The sequence below is a fragment of the Cygnus olor genome, chromosome 1 (assembly GCF_009769625.2).
Source record: "Cygnus olor isolate bCygOlo1 chromosome 1, bCygOlo1.pri.v2, whole genome shotgun sequence".
Classification (NCBI taxonomy): Eukaryota; Metazoa; Chordata; class Aves; order Anseriformes; family Anatidae; genus Cygnus; species Cygnus olor.
Window position 1 is genome coordinate 164,389,715 of NC_049169.1, and position 27,256 is coordinate 164,416,970.

At 38.9% G+C, this 27,256-nt stretch overlaps 1 long non-coding RNA gene across 2 annotated transcripts; it reads left to right on the forward strand.

Moving 5' to 3' along the window:
* The first annotated feature begins 16,997 nt into the window (after positions 1 to 16,997).
* LOC121061145 lies at positions 16,998 to 23,302 on the forward strand. Of its 2 annotated transcripts, XR_005814972.1 has the most exons (5): positions 16,998 to 17,083; positions 17,209 to 17,256; positions 18,475 to 18,531; positions 18,914 to 19,037; positions 22,576 to 23,302. It is a non-coding gene; the product is annotated as an uncharacterized LOC121061145 (long non-coding RNA). The 2 variants fall into 2 exon arrangements; XR_005814973.1 differs by lacking the exon at positions 16,998 to 17,083 and having other exon boundaries at positions 17,199 to 17,256.
* Positions 23,303 to 27,256: the final 3,954 nt, after the last annotated feature.

A 27,256-nucleotide genomic window follows, 5' to 3' on the forward strand; every position in this document is an offset into this window, starting at 1 on the left:
ATTAGTCAAACTCTTTCCCCTGTGAAGCATTATCTAAGGATGACAGTTTAAATATGATCATAAATTTATATGAGAAATAACATCTATTGATACATCCACTTTGTTAAGTTATAATTTGTATAAGAGAAATGACCTCATCCAATGACCATACAATCTCACTCAGAAAAGAACAAAATGAACATATACCAATTTTAAAAGGGGAGAAGGGCAGAAAGAAAAAAATAAAGAAGAATTTAAAAATAAACCTTTTTAATATGCTTCTGTCATCCTTTCTTTTAAATCTTGGAGATATTTATGCTTAAACGCAAGTCAGTCACTACTCATCATACCATTCCTGCACTACATTTGTACTAGCACAATGCCATTAGTCATTCCCAGAACCATAGCCATTAGAGATTGAAGTGACCTTTCAACATCATCATGGCCTCCCCTGATTCCTACGATCCATGGCAACAGACTAACACCAAACACATAATTATGACTTCACTGCAAAATGTAGCAAAGGAGAAGCTGATTTCCAGTTTTAAGCTAAATCTCAGAAGGCAGAGGCCTAGCCTTCTGTCATCCAAATTAAAGTTATTTGCATTTCTTCTGCAAGTTTCTCAGCAGTCATTGTGTTTGTAACCACACACCTTGATTTGATACCTACATGGATTGTTAAGCTGAGGAAAGAAACAAAAACAGCCAAGCCATGGAGAAACCAGCATCTGAGCCAGGAGCCTTCCAAATCAAGGACAACTTTTTTTGTAAAGCTGTGTGGACATGGTTTATCTGCTTTTCTCATCCCCACCAAAGCGTGAGGGCCCCTGGCTTCCATGGCAGGAGGTATAGATGGCCCCGTGCTCATTTGATATAACACGGACTCCAGCATAAACAAGTTCCCAGCTGTATCCCTCTCACCCTCCAACGGAACTACTCTGCTCCAGATCAGACTGAACTAACTTGTCTGCAGTACTGGGAGCTGGAACCTGGGATAAACACAGAGAATAACCAATGTCACAGTGTAAATGCCCTTTTGGAGATAAAAAATCAGTTTCTATCTGGCTGGGTGTATCTAGGTATGTGTATATCTGAAATATATTACTGTGTAAAGATATTTTGGCTCAATTTAGGCTAAAAGCTATGTAACATTATCAGTGTAGCACTATGCCTATGGTAAGTAGCTCTTCCTCAGAGGTATGAATAGTTTGGGCCATTGCCATGCTGATATAGATCTATTGCTTCTAGAACCTGAGATAATACGTATACAGGGCTATTTACTCAACTATACCTGCTTAGTTTTTAATTTACCTTTATTCAAAATAATTTCCTATCAAAATAAAGGAGATAAACTGAATTAGGTATTTTCTCTTCAAAAGGACTGAAGAGGACTGTGTAAGGACTTATTTAAGAAATTGTCCCAGAGCTTTTTAAAATGCAGCATTAGAAAACTGAGCATCTGTGGTATTATATTTCAGGGATGATGCAAGATTTTTCAACCTTTAAATTACAGCTTGTGCAAGCAGTACTCTGTTACTTAACTCTAACAGATTTGCAGATGTGTCTATCTCCAAGGTAATGGGCATTGCATTTCTGTCATTCAAAAGACTGAGATTCAAAATAAATCAAATAATGAATTAATCCTCTCCTCTCATTCTCTAAAAGCCTCTAAATACTACTTGGAGGAATTCTAGCAGATATAATAATAGATTTTTATAAAGAGACTCTGAAGAGTTTACAGGAAAAAAAAGGCAAGCATTGTTAATCTGTTTTAGAAACTAAAGAGAAAAGGGGGATTTGTTTGATCAAGTTATACAGACAAACACTGCCAAAGGTTAGTATAAACTTGGTCCAAGGTCTGGGCCTTACTAACTATATTATATACCACTCTCTCTTCCCACCTGAAAAAAAATCCAATATGAGAGTACAGATGGACAGACAGAAGAAAGAAAAGAAGGGAAGGAGGAAGGAAGGGAGAAAAAAAAAACAGTTCTGGAAAGTTAGACTTGATAATATTTCATGACAAGGTTTGTAGGTATTTTCCTTTGACTGTTGAACACAAGGCTTATAGAAAGCTGCATATTTTTATAACTGATAATATCTGCAGTGATGCAAGCTAACATAACAGTTCTGTCTCAGGAATAATGGCAGAGTTCATTGAAAGGACATGATGATGGTTTTACGTGTGTGCAACCACAGGGAAACACTGACTGGCATTTTCCCTTTTGACCTGACATGACAATGTTACATTCCAATTCAGCCTAAAAACAACACTGAATAAAATAATCTGTAGCAAATAAAACTAAAAATTGCCTCAGTGAAAAAGGACCATACTTGGAGCTAACAGCATCTCTGAAAGTCTGTTTATTCTGTTGCCTCAAATCTGGTAGGCCCATAATGAATTAAAGGAGCTACAGTTAAAAGAAGGGTTTGGAGTGAACTAGAAATGCTTTGTTTTCTTTTTTCACACTAGGACTCGGCTGACTTACATACCTAATCACAAGATGCAAGAATGTGACTCTGCCCTTCTTACTGTGTGACAAAAAAAAAAAAAAAAGGAATTAAAAATAAAGGCCATGATAAAATTAGAAAGAAAAATCTTGGAAGCTTGGTATTATGCAAGTTATTCCTTAATACAATAAAGTGATATTTTTACACTTCAGCTTCATGATTTGGTGCTTGTGGCTGTAAGTTTACAGGAAAAAAAAAATCACAAAGCAGAGTCAAGTTTGCATGGGGCTGAGAAACTGCTACCTCAGCTCTCCTAAGGACCTCTTTGTACTGGATTGGAAATATTGGACTGATAACCTGTTATTTCTGTAATTAAGGAAATAGTACCTGTTTTTCCAGGTTCTAAAAAGTGTTAGATGAAACAAATCTTCCAATCATGAACCTATCAGAAATACAATTATCCCTGTCGAATAAAAATTTTCAGACTCTCCTACAGCTCCTCCATAAAATTCTGACCCTTGAGAAACTTTTGCTTTACCAGAGAGGGCAGACAATGAAACTACTGTCTGTGAAAAAGAAGCACCACTGTTCCTCTGCAGCAAAACCAAGAATTCTCTCTGTTTCCCAAAGACAGGACAGGGATACTCCAGAAGAGTTTTGCAAGGGGTGCCCTCCTCACTTGTACCACCACTAGCTAAGCTGGGTAGGGAGAGATGACCACTTGGAGGTACCCTCACCATGTCCAGAGGACATGGAGATCCAAGGACGTCCTTAAAAACAAATCCACCTGGTTATGCCTATATTGGTAGATTGGCACACAGACTGTGACACTGCTATTTTGCTATCTCTACTGATAAACTGCTAAAAAAGACTCTGGTATGTTTCTGGCCCTGACCAGCAAACAAGTTCCCAAACAAACCCTCAGACTAAGAAAAGGCCAGGGACCATTTCCCAATAGGCAGCTTGAATGTAGCAAGCTTGTTTATGAGACTTCAATAGTACAAACAACATCGGTCCATGCCAGCTGGCCAGAAGATCCTGGGACTACAGGATTTATGAGTACAGGGGTAGCCCTTGTGTTTCACATGTGGATGAGACAAAAGCTGTTAACATTCAGTGCTAGGAATGGCATGAAATCAGTAAGATTCCTAACATTAATAACATCTGTGGAGGGACCAGGAGACTTCAAGAGGTGAAAAAAAACCAGCTTATATCCTGTGGGTGGATAAGGGTTGATGTTAATTTAAGTAGAGATGGAAGCAGGTGGAGTGAATGGATGTGCTTGCTCTTCTAAGGAGACAAGGGAAACTGGGTCCTCAGAAAATTTTGTGTATTTAAAATACATGAATTCTTTTACTTAACAGTGTTTGCTGGTGTGCTCAAGATTTTCACGATTCAAGATTTTTTTGTGCTACTTTGTATTTTGGCTCACTATTTTCCATTACTTTGGGAGATGTGTGTATTACAGCAAGCTAAGACAGGCTTCCCAAGTTATGGGCTTTTGTTGGAAATTTAAAATGCAGAGTAAACTCCCCCCAGATTGGCCAACTTTTTAGACAAACTGTTGTTAGGTACTGAGCGCTAATCAAGCAGAATGGAAGGAGCAAATATACTATATCACTTAGATAAAAACAAGAAGGCAAAATGATTTAATTTTAAAAGGTGCAAATTAGTCCTAAACATATATGTGTATAAATAGTATTAGTTCCTATTTTCTTTACTCAGAAGGGAATATTGAGTCTATTTCTTGTAAACCTGAAGACCACTTTTTAAAATCTTTAAAATGGATTTACAGTCTGTAGACAAAGTTAACCAGCAAATTCAGTGGCAAAAGTACACCCTTTTAAATTATTCGAATTTGCTGGAGGGGCTCACCATGACTGAAGCTGTAGTAAGAAGTCAAATGAAATCCCCAACAGTCAGGTTGGTAAATTGTAATAATTGCTTTTTTTTTTTTCCTCCAAGGAAGGAGTGGTAATTTTATATCATTACACCTTTTGAGATTATCCAATTGGCCAGGTTACAAACCTGCTTCCATTCCCTTCAAAATTACTTTGAAACAAATAAGGATTATTTCAATGGCACTTGTAAATTAAGAAAAACATATTTAGACTCATTAGTTTTAAATTCCTTCCCTCTAGCATTCTTACCGCAACTAAGTCAAAAGAGGATATTAGACTCTGACCCTTCTTTAGGAAGTCATTAAAATAGATTAAATGCTATATTTTGACTGTTTCATTCTATCAGAAGATAAATTTAGTTTTGTTACACAATGAATCACTAAAGCATATTAGCAATTATTTCAGCTAGGTGTTAATTCAAACCCCAGAACAGAAAAAAATATTTTCATGTTGTTGAGCCAAAACTGATGTGGGTATTTTCCTTGTAAGGGGAGTGAACTAAAATGAATGTTGATTTCATCCTACATTTACTTACACTGAAGTTTCTTCATTTCCTGCACCAACCTGTTCTGCAATGGCATTTGTACTAACAAATAACATGCTAGATTCTAATGAAAGATAAGAGATCTTAAACCTTTTCTTACTGCAACATGAAATTGCTTCAGCCGTTACCTCCATGTTGATTAAAATGCCACACCCGTATAACAACTCATGACGACAATTTGGAGTGCAGAGAACAGATCTATTTGGGGAATGTAAGTGCCCTTAAGCAGTTTCTGTTCCAACAGGAGTCACAAAAAATGGTTGATCTGACAGAGGTATCTTGAAAGTGGGTTTTAATATGGACATAGGAATGAAAAATCTATGTCCTGATTCACTGGTGCCACCTGCCGCAGCACCTGCTGCCTTTGTGGCAGCATTGCCTTTGAGCTTGGCTCTGCAGGGATGCCTTCCCACTGCATCCCAGAGCTCATCCTGACAAGTCTGAACCAACTAATGATTTCATGACATGGGAAGCCAAGGTGTGGAATGATAGCAGACTACGCAGTAGTCCAAGTACCACAGATATGCCTGAGACATGTATGTGAAGTGAAAGATGAACAGATAGGCAGCCTTTGGAAGCAATTAGTTTTCTTTCTTCCTAAAACGGACTGAAGTGGAAGCAGTATTCTGACATTGTGCCCCTCAATATCCAACACTTGAGGCTTGACTGCCTTTTATCCAGACTCACCAGCCACTTTCTTGTTTGTTTTAACATCCTTTATGGGTTGACCTTCCATTCATATCCCAAGTGTCCCCTGACACCCTTTCCCTGCCTCACCTGCCCACAGATCCCAGTCCAGTACTTTTTCTGAGAATAAGACCAACTGCAATAAAATAAGGTTACATAAGAGTAGCAATTTAACTTTAATTGTTCTCTAGGTACAGTGTAAGGGCAGATGTGAAGACAGTTGCATGAAGCTGAGACAGGGTAGGTTCAGGTTGGATATCAGGAATAGGTTCCAACACTGAGAGGGTGGTCGGGCACTGGAACAGGCCACTGGCTCCCGTAGAATCATAGAATGGCCTGGGTTGAAAAGGACCTTAAAGATCATCTAGTTTCAAACCCCCTGCTCTGGGCAGGGTTGCCAACCACTAGAGCAGGCTGTCCAGAGTCACATCCAGCCTGGCCTTGAATGCCTCCAGGGATGGGGCATCCACAACCTCCCTGGGCAACCCGTTCCAGTGCCTCACCACCCTCTGAGTGAGGCATTTCACCATTTAGAAAGGCTATGTACATAATATTAAATCCAGCAATATACCCAAAATTCAGGATGTTGCTGTCCTCATGTCTGGGTTCCTAAGACCTGGATTCACCTTACCTCTCTGGCCATTTAACTAACATGCCTAGAGATTTTTTGTAGTCTATTAAGAGACTCAGCTCCAGGGAGTGTGTCAGAGCTGAATTACTTGCTGGAGATGCCCCTGGGAACCCACTAGGGTTCCCAGACTTGGGTGCATGCCCAACCCAGCACTAAGACATGCAAGACACCCAAGTGAGACACCATTGTCTGTCTTGATTTCCAGGTGAATGAGGTACAGGTGCAGAAGACAAAAGGGAACCACCATGTTCTCTAGCAGCTCTCCCCCATCTGGGCAATCAGGGCTTGGTACAGGACTGCAGGGCACACTAACTTATCTCCCACTACTGACTATGTAGGCTTCAGACAGCACTTAGTTCCTAATTTAGGCACTCTGAAGAGGCCAAAAGGGATTGGGATGAACAGGCGCCTTAGCTTTTATCAGATCTAGTCCTCCACTAGATTGTATCACCCAATTCTGTATCACTGCAGAATTTTCTCTTTCCCTGCCTCGTACATGAACAAACACTTCAAGGTATCTGAACGATTGTTTTGTTCTTTTGTGTATTTAAAATATAATAGTTGACATGCATACATAGGTGTGAGTCAGGGAGCCATTCTTCTGCATACAGGCTACAATGCATTTTTTAAAAAATGTATTACTTTTTAAAATCATTATTATATTATTGAGTTTAAGGACAAAGAATGAACAAATAAAAAAAATTCACTGAGTTACATGTGGCATTAAAATGTGAATGGCTGCGAGCAAGTTTACAGAGAGTGTTGCTACCTTAACTCACTTTTCATTGTTCTCTAAATTCTTGTGGGTGGGAAGAGGACTTTCTTTGAAAACAGTTTCTCACTATCTTTATTTTTTTTCTGTTGTATCAATTATCTTGATGTTCTTAATATACTACCAGATTTGAAATGAAGATAAATGAAGATTCCAAAAGTTATTGCTTTACTAACAGAGAGCTATATTTTGGGCAAAGTTTTGGAAAAAAAATAGAGAGATCATTTGCAAGGTTTCATCTTACAAAAATTAATTGTAATAAGTTGTTCAAAGATGAGATCTCTGACCATTCAGACAACTAAAGCCTATAAATTTCATGACATTCCTGAAGAGCAATTCACTTCTAATGTTCAAAATGATGAAGAAGCCTAAATAAATTGTCAAATATTCCACAATGGAGCTACTGAGAATTTCAGAATTGTAATCAGAGGTATTAATGAGACTGTTGAAATACATGGTAATGTGAATGAGACCACAGTGCCATGAGAGGCCATGTACTGACTTGTTTGTTTGTTGTGCTGTTTGTTTAAATTTCATAGCAGTATTGTTAAGACCTCTGATTCGGCAGAGAAAAAGAATAATAAAGCTGACTTTGCAGAAAGAAGCAAGGCACAAAAAGAGTCATAGACCACTTGCTGCACCAAATCAGGTAATGCGTTTGGCCTGATGTTGTTCAGCATTTATGCTACATTTCCTAACGTAGTACAGTCTTTCTTTCAACACTTGCTCAATGAAGTACCCTTAGGAAAATAATATAAAACCTTTAACACTTCAGTTGTATATGCAGAGACATAGATGACAAAACATGGTGGCAAGGGCATGGAAGAACACTTGAACCATCTTGAGGGATGGCTTTGCTTCATCCTCTGCTCTCTGCTCCCTCCTAGCTTTCCTCCAACTGAGGCACGGTGAAAGTGCAGTGCCCTGACAAACCTTTTGGTAAGCAGTTGGCAAACTTGTCCCAGCCACAACGCATGCTGACACTGCAAAATGTTCTCACCACTCACTTTGACTTTTTTTTTCCTTATCTAATTTAATCCCATCCTGGAAATTCTGCCTCTTAGAGCAATAGACATAATGCCACTGGATAATAAGAGAAGGAATATTAATAGGTATTTATTTTTATACTGATATTAAATATGTTATGGGGCTGAATCTTATTAACTGATTTCTCTACAAGTCTGGTGTTTACATATTTATATTCCATAGGCACATGGAAAAACATTGTAAATATGTATGCTCCTTTGGACCAGGAGACATGAAAATTAGCAGAAAGAGGGTTTCCAGTATTGCAATGAAGACTGTGACCTCTCGGTTTCCTAGAATAAATGTGCCCATTTTCACTTTGAAGGCTTGCCAGATGTTGGAGTGAGTTAAAGCACCTGGAAGCACAAGTTCTGGGTACATCTGAGCTGCCAGTTGGGGCTGCCTCTATTGCCCACGTGCACTTGCTGATCATTCATGGGTTAGGACAGCTAGGTTTCCACGCAGCTAAAACATGCAACTGATTCCCTGATAAAAGCCTCTCAGGGCCTGTTCCAATAAGGGTTGAGGGTGAGTCAAGACAACTCTCACTACCTCCACCCAGCCCAGCCTTTGAACACCATCCTACCAGGGGATGAGCTGCCATAATACACAACTCCTTAGGCAAACACACCCTTGGCATCACGCACAAATACACCAGCATTAGAGATGCCTGTGAGTAAGTGACTGCAAGGGATAGCTGCTGTACTAGCAATATCCAAATGCTACATGCTACAGATAGGGCTGGGCTGCTCAACGGGGAGTGTGGCAAGCTGTAGGACACAATTCACTCATTAAAGGATGGGAAATACATCCCTGCAGCAGATGGTGGCACCAGCACAGACACAGTCGTCCTATCCCCACTGGAGACAGGTTGTGCACAAGCCAGTCCTGGAGAACTAGTATCAGCTGACCATGTACTGAACATCTTTACACTGTTTTTGTTTTGTTTTGTTCGTTTAATCACTGAGCTGGCTTGTGCTGAATGGCTGAATGCTGTAGATCAGGTTTGCTTAACCACCAGCATTGCTCCAGGGCTTCACACTGTGTACAGATTCCTGCACTGCACAGTCTTTGTGTTTGGTGACTCCTCCCTAATTCATTGTCCACTTTCACCCTAATGCCTGTTTCTATTTTCTGTGCTTTTTGTGGTTTTGTTCAAATGCTTTATTACCTGTATTTTCCAGGATCCCAAAATAGCTTTGTTATTTTTTACTGTTCTGCTAAATTTATCTTGGTATTTTTCATGTCAGCTCTGATGTTTGCAATACTGTATCTCATAAGAATACAAACAGATCTTTCAAGGTTTTTTTTTTTTTTTTTTTTTAGATCTTTAGCAGCTATTTTCAGATGATAACACTTAATTCCACAGAAAACTAGTAGACATCTCCTGAATTCAGTATTTGTTCTCAAACTGGTACTTTCTGTAGCTTTATGAGATGTTTTTCAACCTGTGTGACAGAAGGTGTAGCCAATTTCATTTGGACTAAAAAAAGCTGGCCAAGCTTTAAGCAGGAGGTTGGACTAGAGACATCCTGAGGTCGTTCCCACCTGAATTGTACTGTAGTTCTGTGGCTGCAAAGGTCTCCTACAGACTATCATTAAATATCACATAGTATCACCCTCATCGATCATCTTATTAAAATTGTTCAGGTTTACCATTTACCTGGTTAGCACAAAGACTAAATTTCATCACCTGTAGTAGTAATAGCTGACAGCAAGATCTGTAGCTCTGGCTTGTTTCATGTACTCTTTGCTATTGTGTAGACATTAGAGCACATTCATACTCTCATTCTTTGCCTTCTGTCTCCTAGCAACTCCATCTGCTGCCTTATTTTGTATGTTGGAAGTACAAGTCAGATTTTTATTATTTTTTTAGTTAGGAAAAAGCTGCTCCTTCCCTGCTTCCAGCCTAGTTTAACACATTGCTTTATATTTAAGATTCTGGAAACCCTTTTCAACAAGTGAAGTTCATTTCATCCTGTACTCTGTCACAACCAGACCCTCTTTTCCACAGATCTAGGCTAGTCCTTTACCCATGGGTTCTTGGCCACACAGGAATTTTAGTGACTATTAATATTGGCAGTTCTCTCCAAGACTTGTTAATCCATCTTCTGTTTTGGGGAATGTTTCTGGTGTTTTTAACCCCTATTGTTTGGCCTTTCATGAGCTATAATTAGACATTCTCTGGCATCCATAATTCACACAAATCTCTATTACTCATTCCCTGACACATGACATATTTCCTTGCCAATGTTTGTGGAGCATGCTGTGAACTGAGTGGCACTGAGAAGTACGTAATAAAAAATGCTTATCCTGTATATTCCTGTCAGTTACACACCCATTAAATTTAACTCATCCAGCTCCGCTGTGATATTTGTATCCCTGACTACAAGTGATTAACTGCCACAGCAGCATAATCTCTTATCCATCCAACAGATAAAACGTCACAGTATTGGGTGATGGGTACAAAAAGGAAGGAAAAATGAGTCTGCTCTTAGAAGATGTGAGAGTGTCACAAGAGAGCACCAAAATATTATGAAACAGTTCGCGTTTCTTAAAACATTTTGCTATTTATATATGGAGGGTGAGTTTTATCTGCAAAGTAACAGATTAAAACCTAAGATTTCTTTGTAGCCCACAGAAACCTTATGACAACTTTCAAGTATTTGCAATTGAGGTTCAACATGGCTAAGTGCCGGGTCCTGCACTTTGGCCACAACAACGCCATGAAGTACTACAGGCTTGGGGCAGAGGGGCTGGAAGGCTGTGCAGAGGAAAAGGATCTGGGGGTGTTGATTGATGCTCGCCTGAACATGAGCCAGCAGTGTGCCCAGGTGGCCAAGAAGGCCAACGGCATCCTGGCTTGTTATCAGGAATAGTGTAGCCAGCAGGACCAGGGAGGTGATCATCCCCCTGTACTCTGCTCTGGTGAGGCCACACCTCAAGTACTGTGTTCAGCTTTGGGCCCCTCACTACAAGAAGGACATCGAGGCCCAGGAACATGTCCAGAGAAAGACTACAAAGCTGGTGAAGGGCCTGGGACACAAGTCCTATGAGGAGCGGCTGAGGGAACTGGGGTTGTTTAGTCTGGAGAAGAGGAGGCTCAGGGGAGACCTTATTGCTCTCTACAGCTACCTGAAAGGAAGGTGTGGGGAGCTGGGGGTCAGCCTCTTCTTTCAGGTAACTAGTGATAGGACTACAGGGAATGGCCTCAAGTGGCACCAGGGGAAGTTCAGGTTAGAAATTAGTAGACATTTCTTCTCAGAAAGAGTAGCCAGGCATTGGAATGGGTTGCCCAGGGAGGTGGTGGAGTCACTGTCCCTGGGGGTGTTCAAGGAAAGGTTGGACTTGGTGCTTAGGGACATGGTTTAGTGGGTGACATTTGTGGTAGAGTGATGGTTGGGCCAGATGATCTTGGAGGTCTTTTCCAACCTTAATGATTCTATGATTCTGTGAATAGAATCGGAACTGAACCTTTTGTTTTAGAGGTCACTGGCTCCATAGTCTGAGTATTCTCTTCAATATCTTCAGTCATTCCATAGTTTGTAATTTTTAAGTAATTTAGTCATCTCCTGCAAAGCTACCTCACTGATCTCTGTAACCACTTCAGGTAGTATCTTTTCTAATATCAGCAGAAAATATAGTGATACTGCTCATTTCTGTATTGTAATTTGTGCCAAAATTTTGAAAAGACAGGTTCAGAGGGAAAAGTTGGCTTTCCTTATTGCATCCAGGTTAGATTGAAGCCTAAAACACGATATAAAACGGAAAATCTGCAAGTGTAATATCTGGAATAAAAATGTTGTTGGTGGTGTTTGCTTGCTTTTTTTTTGTGAACATTCATGAATTTTCAGCTTTATAAATTGTCATTCTTAGGAATATCTCTTTTGAGCTGCAGGACTGAGTTGTGACACTGAAGCTAAATCAATGATGAATTATAACAGTTTTAGGAGAAGAGATTAAAATGTAAACATCAAATTGCAAAATGATATAGGGAGCTTCCCCTATACCATGTTCACAGTTTAGCTGTAGTCCAGCCAAAATATTTGTTTCTACTACTGTATATATAACTCCTTGAAAGGTAGGGCAAATTTCAAGAAAACCCATGTATTAATGGTGTCCCTAAGGTGATATAAGTGTCATAGAGACTGCTACTGCAGGTAGCAGGTAACTGCTATCTGAAGGCAGCTCAGATGGCACATATTTTGGCAGGCACAGCACAAAATCATCTCTTCTCAGGTTTCACTGTTCTGAGCAGACCAAGGACAAGGACAAGGACAAGACAAGGACAAGGACAAGGACAAAGACCAAAGACAAGCACAAGGGGAAAAAGACCCCTGTCCTGCACCTTTCCTTGCCCTGCCTATGCCAGTGTCACTCTTGGTAAATTGATCCATAACATATTTTTAATGTTTTCTCTCTCTGCCATTAGAAAGTTTATCTCAATATCTAACTTAACTTTTCTTGTTTAAACCTAGTATTTCTTATCTTAAGCACATGCGTCAGAGAATAGCTAGATTTCCACCACTTTAGAAGCTGCTTTTTACTATCTGAACATGTTTTCTTTACAATCTTCTCTCTCTTGACACGGTTCAGTCAATCCTTCCTTATAGGCCATGTTTCCTAACCCTCTGAGTGATCTTGGTCAGGAATTAGTTTTGAATTATAAGAGATCTTAAGACAAAAGAGGAAAAAAAAAAAAAAAGAGTTTTCCAGGGCTTTGATTTTTAAAACATTCCTAAGCAATAGCTAATGGCCAATGCCTAATAGCATCTATGATCCTTGGTATAAAGACGTGATGAAGTCAACTATAAAAACCCACCTCCTTCCAAAATTCCCATATGGAGACAAGCTAGAAAATAACCCCTCTGACTCAATGCCTTCTTGGGGTCTACTGAGGCTGTCATGAACAAAGACAATAATCCCCTAATTTACCAGTGCAAAATGATGACAATGGGTTAATCCCCTAAGTGCTTTGCCCATGTCACTGTAACAACCAGCAAACAAGCATGGAATACTCTAGCTGTTTGTATTTACTCCTTTCGTAGTTGCCACTGGCAACAGGAAAATTACTATGTAAAAATCATAATAAAATATATATTGATTTTAATCAGCAAAGAATATATTGTTTTGAAAATAAACAACCCTAGCAGTAGAAAGATGTAATGAAATATATGAGCTTTTTAAAATTTCTTTTCTAATTTGCACAGCTGCAGTCTTCTATCATAGTGAACTAAAAGAACAGTAAATAATAGGCAGCTGACACTTAAATCATTATATATCTTCTAGTTTTCAGCTCAGCATCTGCTGCATCATTTCTCAGACTTCAAAGTATCTGGGAAGAAAGACCAAGGAAAAGAAAAATGCACCTTTTCAACTGAAAGCATGTATTTTTGAATGACAAAGGACTATAGGCCATATTCCATTGCTATTGCACAATAGAAGGACACTATGAAACTGTCTTTTTAATTTAAAGAAAAAGCTACCTCTACAATAGCAATTTGGAGGCGGGGGGAGATTAACAGTTACAGGAAAAGAGAAGCTTGACTGAAACCCCAGTGAAAATTAAAGTATAATTTTTTCCAAAAGAAATAATGTTCTGGTGCAGACAAGCTGTTTCAGAGTGTGATAACACCCTCAGGTACCATTTCAGGGAAGCAGTTGTCTTTCCTGTGCTACACTGACTTTTGGTGCAAGAGGAGAGTTCTGATTTCAAGAATTTCCTCCTTAAAATGAAAGTGCCTGATTTTTCTCATGCACTTATGCCAATCAGGGGAAAAAGACCATGGAGTAATAAAGCAAAGAGAAGATAAGACACAACAGCCTGAATATTTCTTTATTTATCATCCCATTCATTAAAAGGAGCTAGCCCAGTTTGTAGAGAAATTGACATTCCATGCATATCTGAATAAACCCATTATATTTTTCTAGATTTTCTCTATACTTGGCAGAGCTTCTATAAAGGACCATACAAGATGACTTTGTCCCCCATCATCAGAAAAATCAATAAATTTTAGTTTAGAATCAGATCAAAATACTGCGGTTCAAAACAACCAGAACTGTAATGTCTTATCTAAAGCCTTCCCTTTGTTAGAGGAAGTTACACAATTTTTGAAGGACTTTCAAAGCCTCGGTACCATATTTTAAAAGGCTGGAAAACTAAAATCCTACTGAAGCTGCACTTCTAACCACTAGACCCTGTCTGTCCATGCTGCCTAAGTGTTAGCTACTCCCTGCCTCTATTTTGGACATATTTAGCCAAGACCATTTTGCCCTTTCTACACAAGTGCCCCTTGGCTAACCATGGGCATTCTGTCAAGCCCTAACTGGTGCAATGTGTCAAGAAGTGCCAGTTTTCATTGAGTTTTAGGGAAAACTGATGAAGTTACCTTGCAAAGGAATAGGGATGCTTTTGCTTCCTCCAAACTGCCCTTTGACAAAAGAGAAGGGTACCATTGGCAGTTCTTCTAGCCAGACACAGAGAGGCTAGGTCACAGATGGAGCAAGTGCCTCTCTCCAGTCAAAACTGGTCACAGGAACTGATTTCTACAAATTAAAATCATGTCTCAAAAGCCATGCTTGTTTGCTAAAATATAGTTGGAGGGTGATTCAGCTGCATTAGGTGATTTCGGCTGCATTCTCCACGTCCCTCAAAAACATTTCCATTCTTTATACAGTACGAAGGCTATCTTGGAAAGAGGAAATACACTCAAGCCTTCCTATTGAATCTTTTCTGCCTTGAATAAAACAACTGGAATGTGACAAGGACAGGCAGATAGCACAAGAATGAAACCTGATCTCCAGAGTTACTCATTACTCTGGATCCCAGTTTAATGCAAGTACATCTTGTAACCCAGGATTAAATTACTGTTTTTTTTTTTTTTTTAAATGCCTTTTCCCCCATATTTCTTACTGACTAGCTGTTTACTTTTCTTGCTTGTTTTACACTCCCCATTCACAAGCCCTGATTCTACACACACATGCATGCACACACAAACACACACACATGCACAGACATAAATACCTCTGCAGGTGTGCATGGTACCCTCATCCCATGGTGCTATGGAGGGATTTTGCTAGGCAGCAATATCTTTGCAAGGCACATATTGTAACAGCACATTTTTCTGTGAATTTAGCCCTGGTCTAGGAAGCTAGTTAGGTGCTTTGCAAAATACTAGTCGTGTTGCTTGGTTACAGCACACAATATTTAAGAGCTTAGACAAAATAGACCTAAGCAACCTTTTGCAAGAAATTGCCTAAAAAAGAAAATCAAGTTCAAGCTACCACTAAACCACATTTCTAGATTGATACACACTAAATCCCATAGAAGATAGTATTTTTGCCATTAATTTCAATAAAACAAGGTTTTCATGTTACATGCCATGTTGACAATTTACTCAGTTGGAATGAAAGTTAATTTCTGAAAACTGTTAATTTGCAAATTGACTTGAAAACTGTGAAGCACAAAGTCCATTCCAAAAATGTTTGAGGATTTTTTTCTCCCAGTGTGGCAGGACTTACCAGTCCTTTTCTTGTGATCTGTCTTCCACAGTTAAAAAAGATGTTTGGAAATCAGAATTCACTCTTACAGTGCTAAATAAATGCCAATGATAAGGAATGTAAAATCTTCCATTTTGACAGCTTAATTTTATATAGTTAATTTACTACATTTTCTTTATGAAATATCAATATACTACACAAATAACAGGGATGTTCAAAACCATACAAATATTGACAAAAAACTTCTGTCTGTTGCTATGATACTGTACTCATTTTATATTCCCATTTTGGTTATAATAATGTTTGCTCTGCTGTTTCCTACAAAAAAGGAAAGAAAAAATGGGTAGTTTCATTTCCTCTCCTAAGAAGTGCTTAAACAGATTCATTACACTTTTCACCTTGCCTTTTGTTAGAATTACAGGGCTGGGGCATCATTTTAGAAATGAGCACTGGGTGTATTGGTTTATTGTTTTTAACCTAGTTATGAAAACACTGAAAAAAGAACAAAAAACATTTACGTATAGGCTCATAAAATGAGGTATACATGTCCTATAGGGAAACAGCACAAAAATGGTTAATGATGGTCCTAATTTCTTTTTCCACCTGTGCCCAAGCTGACAATAAAAAGCAGCTGGTAGGGGAGCCAGGTGTGAGACTTGACTTGGAGGTATTTTGGTCTTGCAGATTAAGAGAAAAAAAAATAGTACAGGGAGAACTACTGAGGAGGGAAGATAAATAAGGGACAGATAAGGTTTATATTTGTTTGTTTTGTTTTGTTTTGTTTTGTTTGTTTTTGTCTGTTTTTAGTCAATTCATCTGGAGCTCTTGCCCTACGGTTTGAATTAAGTTCTGAGGCTGGCTCTATATATTATCCTGCAGCTATTTTAAGGCAAGGTGGATTGATTTGCCTGTTTCTGGAGAGTAGGTGATGGAGCTGCTTTAGCCTGAGAAGTAATGTCTCTGACTACATAATCCTTTGTCCCTCTTGGGAAGGGAATGTGTTGGGGACTTTACAAATATATGGTACAGTTCTGGCTTTTGTATGTTTCACTCCTTTCTTCCCCTGCAATGGGAGAACCTTGCCTTTGTTGTCCTCTTCAATGACTTCAGGAAACTCTAGATGGTGAAAAGTAATAAGCAAAAGGTCAGTGCAGATCACTACAGGAATGAGAAAGAAGGAAGTCTGAGAGGGTGTGGTGGTCTTGGAGAGGAATGAGGGAGTCCTCATGTCTTTTTGCAGCATCTCAAAACCCTTTTTTCTCTGAACATATTGGTCCTATCTGTAGTTTCATTGGAGCCCTACAGACCTTTCCCCACCCTCTCTTACCCACGTGGGATCCCACTAGCTTCCTAGAAACCTGCTTGTCCACAAAACCTGTCTGCACTGCCAAAAAACTTGGACTTACTTCTGGTCCCTAGCCAGAAGGGAAGCAGTGGCTTTGGAGATAAGGGAGCAATGGGCTAACAAGTATCACAGTGGAGAAGTCAAGGCTGACCGTACAATTGTCCAAATTATATGATGGGGATATGCAACTCCATATTTCTTGTTGGATGGGCATTAGTCCTCCTGAATCATATTGATAGGAGGCATTGTAGGTATCTGTGATAAGCCCATATAGAGGTGACATTGTGGATGTTGCTGGTGCTCTTTGGTAAATACAAAATTGATTTTTTTTTTTTTTTTTTTTTTTTTTTTTTTTAACAATGGGAGCACCAGGCAGTATGCAGGAGGACACTTAAACTACATGGGAAATAATCCTGGGCGGTGAGTACTTCTGTAGTTGTAGCAGCGGGTTCACCTGTCAAATGATCATACTTCCAGAACAAAGCTGCTGTCTAAAATGGAGAAATTTATGGTGTAACTATTCTGGCATAACAGTATTAGCAATGGGTTGTTACACTAGTCTGATTAAATACATACTACTATAAATGCACTAGTGAATTTTCCTGCACAAACAAGTCTTGCAGAGGAAAGTGCAATATCTTTTATTGTTCCTCGATGAAAGACTGAAATGTAAAAAGAACAGCATGTATCTGTCTTTTGAAAAGGAAAACTGCAGTTCTGAGTGTCCCTTTTCCTCTCGACAGACACAAAAGACTTGAAGGCAAGCTTGTTGTATGACTTGTCTAGTGCTCTCTTCCCCTCGTTTTAATTAATGCACAGCACTAAGGAGGAACTAAATCCTGCTTCTTTTACTCAAGCAAGTGATCCCATTGACTTGAATTGAGCTACCTGCAGGAATAGAAGTAGAAGGATTAAGACCTCAGTGTAGCAAACTAATTTCATTCTCTGTTTCAAATGCAAAATAGTTGTCTCTCGATCGCCAGCGCGACTTTTCTGTTGGTTGTTTAGCATGATGAGGTCCTGACTGTGTTTCCTAGGCTCCACTCTAACACAAACATACCCATCCTTGACAGAATAATTGGGATGGAAATGGAACAATAGGTGTTCTAACAATTATATTTGTATATATATCAAAAAGGACAGAAAAACTTTTTCATGGGGAATTTGTTGCATTAATTAGTTGAATCTCTGAACTTCTAGTTTCCACTGCGGTTTTATAGTTGTTTTCCCTTTTATGTAGACAAGCTTTTGCTCACCTCTCTCTCGCACTGCGTTGCTGAGGGAGAGATACTAATACTTGATATGCATTATTTTACAACTGATGTGACTATCTTGTGAAACCACTTTATAGCTGCGCTCATTAGAATGTCTCCACTGAGTTCAATAAATCACTCACTGTTAACTCAGCTGTTACTGAGAACATATTTTGATCTGAAATGTCATTTTAATCTGTAACCTGTTATTTTAACATACCTAATACTTATTTCAGGCAGGGACAGTATTCACATTTTATTATTGCTTTTATCTAAATGATTTGAAATATTCAGTACAAGGGATTGTTGCTATGTTTATCAGAAGTCTTATAGTGTCTTGAAACTCTCCCAAACTAATTGTATGATGTATATGTTTCTTTCATAGCAAGGCTGAATCTTTCTAGAACTTCTTGTTGATCATTTATTTGGTCTGATACTAAAGGTAAGTTTTACCTTTCTACTGGAAAAGCACACTATAACAATTCTCACTAGGCCCATGGTATAATGTCTTTAATTTTGTAAAAACGTGATTATAAATTGATGTTACATATTACAGAAAATTACTGAGAAAGGAAAGCAATGATGTTACAAGGTTATGTATCATACTACAGGGTTGGGTTTCAAACAGAAGCATTAAAAGGGGAAAAAAAAAAGGTAAAACAAAGAAAAAATGCAATTTAGCAGAGCACAAAAAAAGTGTTGAAACTGTTTCTCTTTTTTTCTTTTTTTAATACATTTATATAATCTGGTCTTCGTCACTTAGACTGTCTCAAAACCATATTTTTTAATGACATACTCTATTTTATGCATTTCTTGGTTTACAGCTAGAATCACTGTATGAGTGTCTTCCATCTATATTAAAATGTTCAGCCTTGAGAACTTAGAGATGATTTGAAAAATGGAGCTCATTAGAAGCAGCATATTTTGTGTAACCTTCAGAAACTGCAGGTACTTTACTCAGTGTTTGGACGTCAGGCTTACAGCTGTGTTTGCCTATGCTGGTCCTCCAAAAGTCAGTATGATCCCTGGGGATGTGCAATCTATGCCTCCAGGATTGTGACTGAAGAGTAAGAACTCAAAAGAGTTGGTATGCTTGTCTGAATCAATACTTCAGGTCTTCTTTCTTGAAGCTTTAATGTTTTTTGGTTTTGTTTTGGTTTTAATGCATTGCCAGTGAAACCCTCTTGGCTTCATTGTTGTGTTGCCCTGATTTGGCAGTAAGACTCCTTTGATGGAGATGAGCCAGTGCTCCCCTTACAAGGTAGGAATCTAGGATGCCAAATCCTCATCAAGTTTAAAAAATTGGAAGGAACTAACAAATTAGCTGGCAGTTCCGTCTTTGTAGCAAGGAACATCCTGGAAATATTATGGGTTAATTGCAAAGTCAAAAATAGGATCTGGCTTAAAAACATTAGAAGCTCCTGTAAGGAGACATAACAAATATGATGAAATCTGGTGTCAAGTTGTGTATTTAACATATCAACTTTTTAGATGCATTCAACACAGTAATACAATAGATAAATAAATACTAAAGTACAGATTAAACACTTTTGCTCTTCAAAGAACTGCTTGAATTGCGGACAGACAGTGGTTAACCACAGTTGTTACAGGGTCATGGTGCAGGCAGAGACTTGCAAGCGGGGTGATACAAGTAAGCAGAAAATACAGCATTGTCCTGTTGATATTTCACCAGGAATACCACGTCTCAAGTTATTTGCTAAAATGATAGCATAATTCCCCATAATTTTGGAAGATACCCAAGCAAATCTTTACTGCATTGCAACTAGCATTTTACAAGTAAAATGCTCTGTAAATTAAATATTAATTTAAATGTGCTGGTTCTTTAATAATAAGATTGTTAGAGATCTGGCATGGCTCAGGGGATTAAAAAGGGTGTTAGACTTAAATGATTCTCAACATAAGCTCAGGCAATTGTCCTTACAAATCTATTGCCAACCTGCACTGCATATAATAGTAAATAAAATTTTGTCCATTGGTTGTTAGGCGATCAATGTAAAGTGCATCTGACAGAGTTGTGGAGGACTCGCTGGCCATGTTCTCAAACACTTATGAGTATCCTGAGCTGAGAAACTACATATTTGTGAATAATAGGTCAAGCTTCCTCTACTCACAAGTGCCCTTTCAGTAGAGAATAGAGCAGGAATAGGATTAATTACTGGGGTCCTTCACGGATGCTTCATTTAGCTCACAGCTCACCACCTCTGACAGCAGTGTGACTGCACCTGTCTTTAACACAGGCTGTGCTGCCTTTTAATACAACATATGTGTGTGTTTTTAGAAAGAGATACAGTTTTGTTGCTTTAACTGCTTGTCAAAACAGGAGAAAATTTTATATATGCAAAAAGCAATATTGTTTCTTCAGAATGATGCTTAACTTTAATTTCATAGAAAATCAGTAGTACAAAATAAAAAAATAAATCAGAGGTTGTTTTGGGACTAATCCAGAGAAAAAAGTTAGATGCCTAAAAGTTAAGTGAACAAAATGTCTCTTGAGAATGACCTGCATTGTCACTGTAAAAGGAGATGTCTCAGGGTGGAATTCCAAACAGATGGCATGCTAAGCAGGAAAATGTCTAGACTTAACCAAAAGACATCTAAAATCCCATTATTCTCTAGAGCTCAGGGCCTTTTGATGTGCATAATGTTCTCTTCAAAATACAGGTTAAATCCTTTCTTTCAAAAAACTCTGTAGGATTGCAAATGACTTTTTAAAAACTAGCAGATTAAGTCACTACCCAAGAAGTTTTGTCCCATACTTATCTAACTGCTAAAAGTAAAATCATCTTAGAGCACAGAAGTCAGATTTTCCATCTCCAGTGATTCTTCTGATCATTATATGTTAAAACAATCTTTTTTTCCTGCTATTTTCTGCCTCCCCAGTGCTTTGAATGGCTTCCAGGTTTGACCTGGAGCAGAATACAGCCTTCTGTTCAGACACTGCCTTGCAATCCAAGATTTGAACTCTCTCTGATATGTCATTGAATCCAGGCCAGCGGGATGGGGTATCCCTTCCTAGTTGTTGCAGAAAGAATCCCACCTTCTTCTAGGTGTGTTCTAGAGAAGACATTTTCAAGAATGCTTTCCAAGGATCCCAATTCATTACATGCTTTGGGACTGCTGTAAAAGCTCCTTTGGGATGTGCGTTCCTTGAAGGACTCAGCAGCAGAGAGGAATGCCTGCTGTCTGGCTCCCAGTCAATCTTTGGTGGAGGGAAGAGTCTGAGCTGCTCAGAAAGGGCACTGCTGCCTGTCCTCACTTCAAGCAGTTCATTTAAGTTTAAAAGTGAGTTTTTAATCTCAGCACTGGAAGAAATTGAGGGGTTTAAGCTTAAATTCCACTGGTACACACAATACATTGCAAGAAGCTACCACAGATCATGCACAAATAAATTTCAACTATAGTGAGTTGTATTCTTTCAGGCTGGTACAAAAAACTTTTTCAAAAATACAAGAGAACTTTTGAATATTACAAGTGATGAATGTGACAGAGAAAGCAAGCAAAGTTTGGAGAGGTAGAGAGATGGACACCAGAAATATAGAGAGTCTTGTGTTTGTGGATACTCAATGGACAAGAGGCCTCTTCCTCAGTAAGGTCCAGTAAGGTAATAAATTCTGCTTCATGTAATGCATGCTGAATCTAAAGAAAACCATTTCTAATCATGTGGTTTGAGGAAAGTCTAAGGAATAAGGAAAAATGTGTAGCCATTTAGATATATGTGATGGTAGGCTTGTATTTCTAAATGATATTGGAAGATTTTCCTCAAAAATGATTTATGGTGAAGGTGTGTGGTACATATCTATCACCCTAACTAAAAGAGATTCAATTGTAGCTATTTCAGAACAAATCATCTTGAACATGATGAGATACAGTAAAAAAAATGTTACAAATGAAAGGAAGAAAAAGGCAAGCATGTAAATGTGCTCATAATGTAAGATTTATTCTTCATAGAGCTACCTCATAATTCTGCTTCCCTAGTAGTTGGCTAAATTCATTTTGGTAATAAGATATACACATCACATTCTTCTACTACTGTATATTTGTTCAGTTCATACTAAGACAAATATTCAGTACTGATTCTATTCATTTTGCATTCGATTAATTCATGTTTTCTCATATCAGAGTACAAATACAAAGGCAGAGGAAATTAGAGTTTGAGATAAGACTATCAATGTCAGATGGGTTAAAGAGCTCATGTTTAAAATGTTTTCTTGCTTTGAACGGCTCCATTACAACTTTCAACGTATGAGATGATGGAGTTTTTGTCTCTAAACAGACTGCAGAGATGGTTAGAATTTGAAAATGGGATGGTAATCAGCATGATTTTTTTAAACATAAAATCAATTCTGTTGCTATCAATTCTCTCTTTTCTGTGTCTCAAAGGCAATTAGGCAAGTGATGGTATATGTTATAACTCATTGATATTTTAAAGGTGAAGTTGACTGACTATCCCTCTTTTTAATTGCAGCAAGAATATGCATATGCAGCATTTCCAGTTTTTAGAACAGAGTTTTAAACACATGCTTCCTCTCAGAGGAAGTGAAGCTGATGTTTAACACCCAAATGTGGTCATCTGGTGCTATTTCAGATGCTCTATGATGTATGCCGCATCCACGTCGGGTTGGCAGATATGACGCAAGTCCTGAGAGGCTACTTCATTTTGAGATGCCTGCTGGAAGACAGCTTGGATGCATACTCTCATTTTTATACTTCAAAAAATGCAGCTCTACCATGATCACAGACCTCTTAATCTGAGAACAAAATAAAGAGCATTGAAAATGGTCATTTTTTTTTATGGCCAAAGGGGCATCAAACATGACTCAGAGGAGAGGTGCTAGATAGGAATAGTTAGCTGTAGGCATCCTCCTGGTTGATGTGGGTGATAGCCGTCCTCACCACTACAACCACAGCGACCACTATGGCACGTTTTGCATTCATGTGTTTTCTGGGAAGGCACCCACTGGGGCAGGACTGAGGGAAGAAAAGCAGGCAGTACCAGGGCTGTACTCAGCACAGTACTGTCACGTGCATGCTCAAGTTTCCAGAAATCCCATACAGCAATTTCTCTATTATGCAAGTAGAAGAGCTGATGTTATGTGTCTGGTCATTTTTCCTTCCTCGTATTCACAGTAGTAACTGGTCAGTATCATGACAGTCAGCATTTACCAGGTGTGGCAATAAATAAATAAATAAAATAAAAATTGGACCTTATTTATTATTAGTGGAGTTAGTAATTATTTCTGGAATATTTGCAATTGAGAACAGATTTCTGTTTCTTAGGACACAAAATAAGGTTATCAGTCACAGTATTTGTATACCAGTTTTCTGGAATAATATCTTAGGATTTCGATATCATTAGCATTTACAACAGTTAACTTTTATAACAATATATGTGACAGGTCAATATGAATTTGTATTGACAGCATGAGTAACAACCAGGGAGAATGTCTGAAGCTTTCATTCAAAAATAAATTGCTCTGTCTTTTCCTAGACTGTTAATGTCAATAACTACCAAAACATTTTTGTATGGATTATTATTTATAATACTTTGTATGGGTAATCTCTGTGCTTTTGTGCTCATTTTTCCTTGAAACAGGAGACTGATACCTAATGTTGACACCTGCTGTGATTCACTGGATTATTCTGCTAAGAAAAGTATAAAGCTAAATAATATACAGTATTTTAAAAAATATATGGTATATTAGCAAGCGATAAGCAAAAAGATTCATGTGATACTCCCTAGGAAATTTTCATTTAAAGTTGTTAAAATACAGACAATAAAGAGACCATCTCATTTAATTTCACTGATTTGCAAACAGACTTTAGGCACTGTGTTACATCCTACACATTAATTTGGTCTTCTAAAATATTCATGGAGCTAAATTAAGTATTTGAAATCATTTCCATTTTGAGTCTTAATATGAATATTAAAATCCCAAGGCAACTCAGAATTCGCATATTTAAAACATCTTTTAAATTTACTTATAACTTCTTAAAAGTATGATAATCTGTTGGGTTAGATCCTGGAACTTAAAATGTAAGTTGTTTAATAATATGACCTATATTTTAACAGAAAAAAATCTGGATATATGGTTGGTCAGTTTATAGATTAATCCTATGAATCTTTTGCTTTCCCTGTTATAATCGCAAAGAAATTCTGCATCTGTCTTACCTATTATATGCACCTGGCTTGTTGTTATTGTTGTTTTTTTTCCCCAAAGAAAATACTGTGTATTTTACAGAAGATTTTTTAATGAAATTACCAGCTGAAAATAAGGAGGAATCAGTACATGGGCTTCATCAAGGTCCACTGACAACAGGAAAGACAGGTCAAGCTATATGGACCGCCTATCTATTTGGTCTCTGCACAAAGTGCACAACAGACCTCTTTTGTAAGACTGTTTACTTTAACTTCTAAACAATCCAAACAATCTCACGGCCCAAGTAGATTTTTAGGTCTGTAAAAATTATATATATATCCGTTTAAGTTCAAAACTATTTTTTTTTTCAATCTTGGCATGAAAATATCTTAAATTGGGCATTCAGCTGCCTCTAACATTTGCTGTAGGACAGCAGATGTAAGCTTTGAAAAAAGATACTAAAAACTATATGAAAATTATTTATGTGTACCTTACCCACATTCCAGCATGATTCAAGGTGATTTTGTTGCATGTCAGTAACATCCCAGCACTGGGAAGTAGTGTGCAGCATTTGTTGTGTTGGTAATGCTGGAAGACTTCGTAACAAACCTGCAGGGCAAATTCTGACAAACTAGATGAGATCAAGGTGACAACCCATTTCCCTGTATGATGAGTTTCTAGACTTCTACACCTTTCGGAAAGATGGCTGAGAACAAGATGTGGCAATTATCTATTTATTAATCTCAGCAAATCATGCATATCCATGACTTACAAAAGTCATTTCAGACTTTTGTGGTTTATACCATAGCACTAAAACTATTTGTTGTGAGTCTAAAAGGTTAAAGTAAATTTAGCCTAGTGTAATACAGTGTAGTTGTATATAAGATATACTTTTTACAAAAAAGCTAAGGACAAATAAAAAAGATATCTTTGTTGTGGTTTAGCCCGGCTGGCAGCTAAACACCACACAGCCATTCACTCACCCTCCCCCCTCCCTCTCTGGGATGGGGGAGAGAAACGGGAAAGTGAAGCCTGTGAGTTGAGATAAAGACAGTTTATTAAGAAAGGAAAATAATAATAATAATAACAATAATAATAATAATAGTATTAATAATAATAATGTGTACGAAACAAGTGATGCACAATGCAATTGCTCACCACCCGTTGACCGATGCACAGCCTATCCCCGAGCAGCCGCCCCCCTCCACCCCCGCTAGCCACCCCTATATATTGTTCAGCATGACGTCAGATGGTATGGAATACCCCTTTGGCCAGTTTGGGTCAGCTGTCCTGGGTCTGTCCCCTCCCAGCTCCTGCTGCACCCCTAGCCTGCTCGCTGGCAGGACAGAGCGAGAAGCTGAAAAGTCCTTGGCTTGGTGTAAGCACTGCTCTACAACAATTAAAACATCAGCATGTTATCAGCGCTCTTCTCATCCTAATCCAAAACATAGCACCCTACCAGCTACTAGGAGGAAAATTAACTCTGTCCTAACTGAAACCAGGACAGATATCCACCCCTTATTCCACACCATTTATGTCATGCTCAGGTTACACTCTTTCCAATACCTTCAAATTAATCACCATTTTCATCTATGATATATAGCAATCATGGTAGTGATGACATACAGTATTATATAATAATTAACATACTACAATTCAACTCATGGGCTATTCTCACCCAGTATTAGGTCCCCTTGAGGTACACACCGGACCTCCCCATTCTTTTGCATTACCCACCAAGTGCATCCAGGTCCCTGGGCAAAAGCAATCCCATGAATGGGTTTGCCTTTTCCTGAGGCAGGAGTAGCCCAGACTGTCTTACCCAGCATGTTTCTTAAGTGCACTACAGGAACTTTATCCCCTTCTACAGTGCGTAACAGGTTTGATTGGGCAGGTCCAGCTCGGTTGGCAGATCCTCTAGTATTGACTAACCAGGTGGCCTTTGCCAAATGTGTTTCCCAATTTTTGAATGTCCCAGCACCCATTGCTTTCAGTGTAGTCTTTAACAGTCCACTGTATCATTCAACTTTCCCGGAGGCTGGTGCATGATAGGGGATGTGATACACCCACTCAATACCGTGTTCTTTGGCCCAAGTGTCTATAAGGTTGTTTCAGAAATGAGTCCCATTGTCTGACTCAATTCTTTCTGGGGTGCCATGTCGCCATAGGACTTGCTTTTCGAGGCCCAGGATAGTGTTCCGGGTGGTGGCATGGGGCACAGGATATGTTTCCAGCCATCCGGTGGTTGCTTCCACCATTGTAAGTACATGGCGCTTGCCATTGCAGGTTTGAGGGAGTGTGATGTAATCAATCTGCCAGGCCTCTCCGTATTTATATTTCAGCCATCGTCCTCCATACCAAAGAGGCTTTGACCGTTTGGCTTGCTTGATTGCAGCACATGTTTCACAATCATGAATAACCTGTGCTATAGTGTCCATGGTCAGGTCCACCCCTCGGTCACGAGCCCATCTGTATGTTGCATCTCTGCCTTGATGGCCTGAGGTGTCATGGGCCCATCGGGCTATAAATAATTCACCTTTATGTTGCCAGTCCAGGTCCACCTGAGCCACTTCAATCTTAGCAGCCTGATCCACCTGCTGGTTGTTTTGATGTTCTTCAGTAGCCCGATTCTTGGGCACATGAGCATCTACATGGCGTACCTTTACAACCAGGTTCTCTTCCCGGGCAGCAATATCTTGCCACAATGCAGCAGCCCAGATGGGTTTGCCCCTGCGTTCCCAGTTGTTCTGCTTCCACTGCTGTAACCACCCCCACAGGGCATTTGCTACCATCCATGAATCAGTATAGAGATAGAGAACTGGCCACTTTTCTCGTTCAGCAATATCTAAGGCCGCTGAACGGCTTTCACTTCTGCAAACTGACTCGATTCACCTTCTCCCTCAGCAGCTTCTGCAACTCGTCGTGTAGGACTCCATACAGCAGCTTTCTATCTCCGATGCTTTCCCACAATACGACAGGACCCATCAGTGAACAGGGCATATTTCTTCT